The 6291-nt window shown below is 53.0% G+C and overlaps 1 long non-coding RNA gene across 1 annotated transcript; it reads left to right on the forward strand.

The window, feature by feature from the left end:
• Window positions 1-2846: 2846 nt before the first annotated feature.
• Window positions 2847-5697, forward strand: LOC110292178 (uncharacterized). Its single transcript, XR_002377683.2, has 3 exons — window positions 2847-2910; window positions 3176-3270; window positions 5571-5697. It is a non-coding gene; the product is annotated as an uncharacterized LOC110292178 (long non-coding RNA).
• The last annotated feature ends 594 nt before the right edge of the window (window positions 5698-6291 follow it).

Below are 6291 nucleotides of genomic sequence, written 5' to 3' on the forward strand. Positions count from 1 at the left end.
GTTACCTCATCTAGCCCCGGCTTGATTGACATGTTCATCCTCAGTTTAAGGTCAGTGACAAAAAAACTAATATGTCTTAGGATGGAGCCGAGACCTGGGTCCAGGTGACTCTCCTTCTAGGCAAACTCTAATCTTAGAGGATCTTGGCAGCTCTCTCTCTAAGGTCCCTGAGCCAACGCCAATTTACCCTTTCAGATTCTCCCAAACGTCTTCTCAGTGACGGCTGTCATCTGGTAGAGGGCTTGCCTAATATGCACCACACGAACTGGGCATGGCAGCTCCCCCCTGTAATCCCAGCACTGGGAAGACAGAAGCAGGAGGACCAGGAGTCTGAGATCATCCACAGACACATGTTCGAGGCCAGCCTGGGCCGTATGCGGCTCTGACTCACGGGGAGAGATAAATGGCTAAAAGGTGTCTGTTGCACAAACCTAACAACCTGAGTTCGAATCCCTGAGATGTTTGCAGAATCTGGACACTATGGTGCATGTCTGTAACTCCAGCAATCCTTCAGTGAGGTGGGAGACAGGGGTTGACGAATCCCCCCAAAAGCTAGCAGGCCAGTGAGCCTGGGGCACCCAGCTGTGGCTGGTTAGTTTTTATGTAACCATAGAGTCACCTTGGAAGAGGGAACCTCAATTGAGGAACTTCCCAGATCAGATGGGCCTGTGGCCACTGCTGTGAAAGAGTATCTTGACTTATGACTGATGGGGAAGGGCCAAGCCCACTGTGGGTGGCACCATCCCCAGGCAGGTGGGTCTGGGTTGTGTAAGAAAGCTAACTGGGTACAAGCCAGATAACCGGCCAGGACGCAGCACTTCCTGGACTCCGCTTCAGTTCCTGCGTGAGCTTGCTGACTTCTCTTGGTGATGGACTGTGACCTGGAAGTACAAGCTGAAGCAAGCCCTCTCCAGAGCTCTTTTATCACAGCAACAGTGATAAAGCAAACGCCAGTGCAGCAGAGAGAGACCCTGCTTGTCTCAAAAGCAAAGGTGGACCGGGCAGTGGTGGCACATGCCTTTAATCCCAGCACTTGGGAGGCAGAGGCAGGTGGATTTCTGAGTTTGAGGCCAGCCTGGTCTACAGAGTGAGTTCCAGGACAGCCAGGGCTACACAGAGAAACCCTGTCTCGAAAAAAAAAAAAAAAAAAGCAAAGCAAAGGTGGAAAGCTGGCAGAGATATTCTGCCTAACCACTTAGTTCAGTTCCCAGGACTCATATGGGTGAGAGGACTCCCAAAGCTGTTCTGTGACCTAGAGAGATGTCACAGCATGCACACACTTGAACACACACACACACACACACACACACACACACACACACACTAAAATTTTAAAAGCCAAAAAGGACCCAAGGTTATCACTGCATCATTCATTCAACTCATTCATTCATACATTCTTTCTTTCACATGCCTTTGCTGAGCACCCACTACGCTGAGTACTGTCCTCTGATATCCTCCAGGGGTCCCTAAGTCCCAGTGGCCCCCGAGAGATGGAAGCTGGGTCAGGGAAAGAGGGGGCGCTCCACCTAGTATCGTATCGTGCATCTCCACTCCCTCTGATCAGTCATGCTTCCTAATTCAATAAGGTGAGAAGGAGTATAATTTGATCATATTTGTTTTGCACCACTGCAAAAACAGAAAATGAAGGGCTGCACAGCCGCGCCGATTTACTTCATCCGACCTTGATTAAAAGAAAATTAATTGTCGCATCTCTCAGGATAGCACAGGGAGCAGCCAATGGCTCTCCAGGACACCACAAAGAGAGGGAAAGAGCAGCGCTTCATGCCCTTTTCTCTAGCCATTTGCAGTCAGGCACGGGGGAGCTAGGACTGGGGGGCGAGGCTCATTGCAGGTTGTTGAGACCGGGGCGGACCCCTGAACTCATCCTTTCCTCTCTCACTAGCTCTGGACTGCATCCACCCCCACCTGCTGCCCGGCGCTGGTACTCCACCCCCAGAGCCCTCCACGGAAGCTCCCCCAAACCCTTAGAGCTCCCTCTTCCCTAAGACTGGCAGGTGTCTCACAAAGAAACCCCAAGAAGACGACTCTCAAAGAATCAGGACCCCTCCAGCTGCGTCCTCACTCTGTCAGCCCAGCCTGGCTCCTGAGAGAAATAGGGAAGGAGGGGGCTTGGCGCTGCCCGGGGTGAGCCGGGGCGGGGTGTCACTGGGGAGAGAGCTCATGAAAAGTTAATGCCCCCTTGCAGGTTGTTGATTTTTGTTTGTTTTTCTCTTTTTGCCAGAAGAGAAGCCTCTTTCATTAGCCCAGACTGTCATTACCCGGCATTAAATTTTCATAGAGCAGGGCGGGAGGCCGGGCAAGGGGAGGCAGGCAGGGGGGCAGCCAGGGCTCTGGGCGGGCCTGTGGGGCTGAGCCCAGCTCCCCGAGGTCCCTGCCTGCATACTGCAAGTCTGAATTGTAGTAACTGCTTTTCCCCATCTCTCAGTGTGGCTTTTGATCTTCCAGCTGCTCATTTTGGTGGCTTCTTCTCTTATTCCCATTTTACAGTCAAGAAATTGAGGGTGCACCCTCTTCCTCTATCGGGGCTGAAACCGTAAGTGGAAGAGGGGACAAAGCGTCCCCCTTCATTCTGGCAAACGGAAATACAAACTGTGATTGGGATACTTAACCCCCGGGAGAGCACGAGGGACCTGGAACTCCTTAGCCCAACTCCAGGAGGCTGGAAGGCAGTTCTGCTCAGCCAGGCTAGGATCGCCATGCTTGTGAGCCCTGCGACCCGCCAGGCAGGTGTCAAGACCATCACAATGGTGCACCTGGTGTGGGCACCAGGCCTACCCATTCAGCAGGGAACAATCACGGCTAGGCTGCCTCTGGCACAGAGGCCTCCAGGGGCTGTGAACCGAGGGCAGTGAGCAGATGGGCCTCCGGGTGTCAGGTTTCCAGTCTAGGGTAGGGAGCAGGATCTCTAGAGGGGCAGAGGGGAACAGCCAGGCTCCTCCCAGGCCCGCGGCCCCTCCCCTCCCTGCCTCTGGTCCCAGAGTAGGTGGGCTTACTGACTGCCTACCACCCCCTAGAGAGGAACACAGAAACTAGCTGGGACTGAGGTTGCTTTGGGGAGATGCCTGTGGGCTTCTCAGCTGGGGGATCATAGGAAGGCTGGACTCTAGAGCCATCCCTGTTCCAACCCAGGAACTCTCTGCTTGTCCCCTCCCAGCTCCCCCCGCCCCCGATGTAGTCAAAGGGGGCTACAGCCTGAGGAAAGTGGGCAGTCCCAGAAGAGACCAAGCATGCCAGGAGAGGGGCCAACAGGTAGGTGGTAAAGAGCCCTGCCTTGTGGGGTGCTGCTGTTGGGACTAGAATGAGGTGGTACACTCAGCATAGGGTGTTCACACTGCCCACATGTCATGTGAGTGGGTTTCCAGTAGCCTCTGGGAATACCACTTTACACTGAGAAGTTCTGTCTGTGTGCCAGTTCTGTCCTCCTGTCCTGGGAACCTTCTGGGTGCCTTCTAGGGGGCTGTTGGCTGTCTATTTCCTTCACCCTGACAGTAGTTTATCCTCCATCAGAAAGTAGGGCAGAGACACTGGAGAAGGAACATGTCCCCTCACCAGCTATGCTCTGCCCAGCTGAGTCCTACTAACTCTGACCTTGACCTCAAAGAACCAGGGATATGTGGGGATGGAAATGGGAGACCTGAGAATGGATGGGAGAGAGTCCTAGCCGCTTGTGTTACAGAGAGGAAACTGAGGCCCGGAGAAGGTTATATCATCCCTGACCCGAGTGTTTGCAGCCATGCAGTGGGAATGGGGCCCAAATGAGTGTAGAGAGCCAATCACTGCCCTGTCAGGGACAGAGGTGATGATGAAGTCCTTGTGTCCACGCTCTCAGACCAAGGCCTAAGAACACAGTCACAGAGTTTATGTTGAAAGTCTGTGTGGGAACTTCCTAATGTCCAGCGCACCCCGCAACACACCCCACCCCACCCCCTGCCGATGGAAAGCAGTTCTCAGGAGTGTGTGAGGGAGCCCATGGTATCATGTTTAGAGGAAACGAACGTGAGGCTTGCTGGAAAGGGTGCTGTTCACTTCCACGCCACTGCTGTAACTGCATTTTGGGGGCGATGAGATATCACGTAGCCTGGGACCTGTGGGTCCTGCACGATATCTGGGTTCAAGCGCAGGCTTTGTCTCTTCCTAGAGCACCACCCCAGGCATTTGAATTACTGCCCATGCCTGAGTTCAGTCATCTATAAATAGGAAGAGTAATGACCAGAGGCCTGACTTCATGGAGTTGGTAGGAAGACTTGGCAAGACTGTCCTAAAGGCCTCTCCACCTGGCATGGGAGAGGGGCCCAAGGTTGTCGTCGTCGTTGTCGTGTGGGCAAATACAATTAACAGTGTTTGGTGACCCTCACAGGAACATGTCATCTGCAGGAAGAGTCATGGGAATGGCTGGGGAGGCAAAGAGTTTATACAAGTAGTGTAGAGGAGGTAAGACTTGAACTCAAGCCCACCTCATTGCTGAGGGTTTTGAAGCCTCTACGACACACTGGAGAGTAAACAGTGATAGAATAACCAGGCAGCTCCCAGACCCCTCCAGTGTCCAACAGGCTCCAAGAACCTCCCCACAGGTGGGCTGGGAGCCTAACGACGTCCAGCTCACTCTGCTGTGGGTGTGGCCAGGCAGTGGATGATGGGTAAGGGAATTCCTGCTCCCAGCCTGACTAGGTCCCCTCCCTTTCTTCCTCAGCACAGCGTGGCACTGTGGTGTGCTCATTCTAGGAACAAAGGCAACCCGGGCACATCCCCACTTCCTGGCGGTGTTGATTATCTAATTCACTACCCCTCAATTACTGCTTCCTGAGGGAGGCATTATCCCAAAGCACCTCCCGCCCAGCCCAGAGGCTGGCACGGCTGCTTGTGGTGCACCACCACCACCACCACCACCACCCCCAATCAGGAAAACCCACAGCAAACTAGTCCAGAGACTGGCCACCAGTCCCCCTGGGCAGCCTTCTGAAAGAGGGCTCTCTCAGGGACCTGGATGATACACAAGTGCACAGTCAGGGATAAGTGTGCACAGGCATGTCTCCTGTGAGGATGTACCGAGTAATAATTGTAAGGTCACTTGTGTATAAGAACGAATGCACAAATCTGAGGGTACAGACGTGTATGTGTGTGTAAGAATGAGTGTGCGCCGTGCTGAGCGTGTACAACGAGTGTTCAAGCATATGAGTAGGTCAGGAATGCACATGATTGTGTCAACGATTGTGCAAGTAATGGATAGGTATGTGATCATTCCTGTGTGCATGAGTGGGTGTTGGGCTGAACATGAGTGTGAGAGTGTGGCTCAGTGAGTGTAGACAGAGCTAGCTGAGACAGGGACAGGTGAAGGAGGCCTCCCTGGCTCCCAAGCATGAAAGCCCGAGGGGGGCTGTTAGCTCATAGAGGGCTTGGGGACCGAAGATGTCCTGTCCGTGCTAGACTCAAAGCTCCCCTCCTTCCTCTCAAGGGGAAAAAGAGATCACCAGGGCAGGTGGTCCCGGCTGGTTGCAGATGCAAAAAGACTCCGTGCTTATTTGCATCTTCATTTGCATATATTTCCATAGGGTCTACTGATTGGTTATTTGAAAGCCTCCCAAGAACCTGTCTGTTTGCAATGGTTTTGCCTGGAAAAAAAAAAAGTTGCTGATTGAGCTCTGCTTTACAGAAGGCTGAGAAGAGCCTCTTCCTCCAAGGACCGACTCTAACTTACTGGGAAGCAGGCCCTTCAACAGTGCTCCCTGGTACAGAACAAGAAACAGTTCTGTTGTGTCACCTGACCTCAAGAATGTGTGCATTGCCTTCTGCCAATTATGAACAAGGTGTGAGGAGAGAACAGATCAGGTGCCAGCTGCCCAGGCTTCTCAAATGTCCAGGCTATGGGTACCTAGCACTTCTACCTGGACCCCTAGGCCTGTGGCCAACCCTAAAGGTGGCTAAGAAAACCGAGGGTCTCTACGTCCAGCTATCACCACTGAGACAGTTTAGAGCATGGGGTCCCTCCTCACGTCAGGGTCAGACATTGGCTGTGCACTGGCTATGCAACTTGGAATATATAGACTTAGGCCAGGTCTTTGAGTCCCCAGCCACCTAAAGGGAAGGCAGCAAGGTCCCAAAGAGGAGGAAAAAGGTTCCCACCAGAAGGGTGTGTGTGTGTGTGTGTGTGTGTGTGTGTGTGTGTATGTGTGTGTGTGTGTGTGTTTGTGTGTGTGTGTGCCTGTGCATACAGTTTGATGTAAAGGCAAATTGTCAAATGCATTACAGTCTCTGGGATGCGAGGGGAAAGAA

This window comes from Mus caroli, unplaced genomic scaffold (assembly GCF_978045245.1).
Source record: "Mus caroli unplaced genomic scaffold, Mus_caroli_1 scaffold_6, whole genome shotgun sequence".
In the NCBI taxonomy this organism is placed as follows: Eukaryota; Metazoa; Chordata; class Mammalia; order Rodentia; family Muridae; genus Mus; species Mus caroli.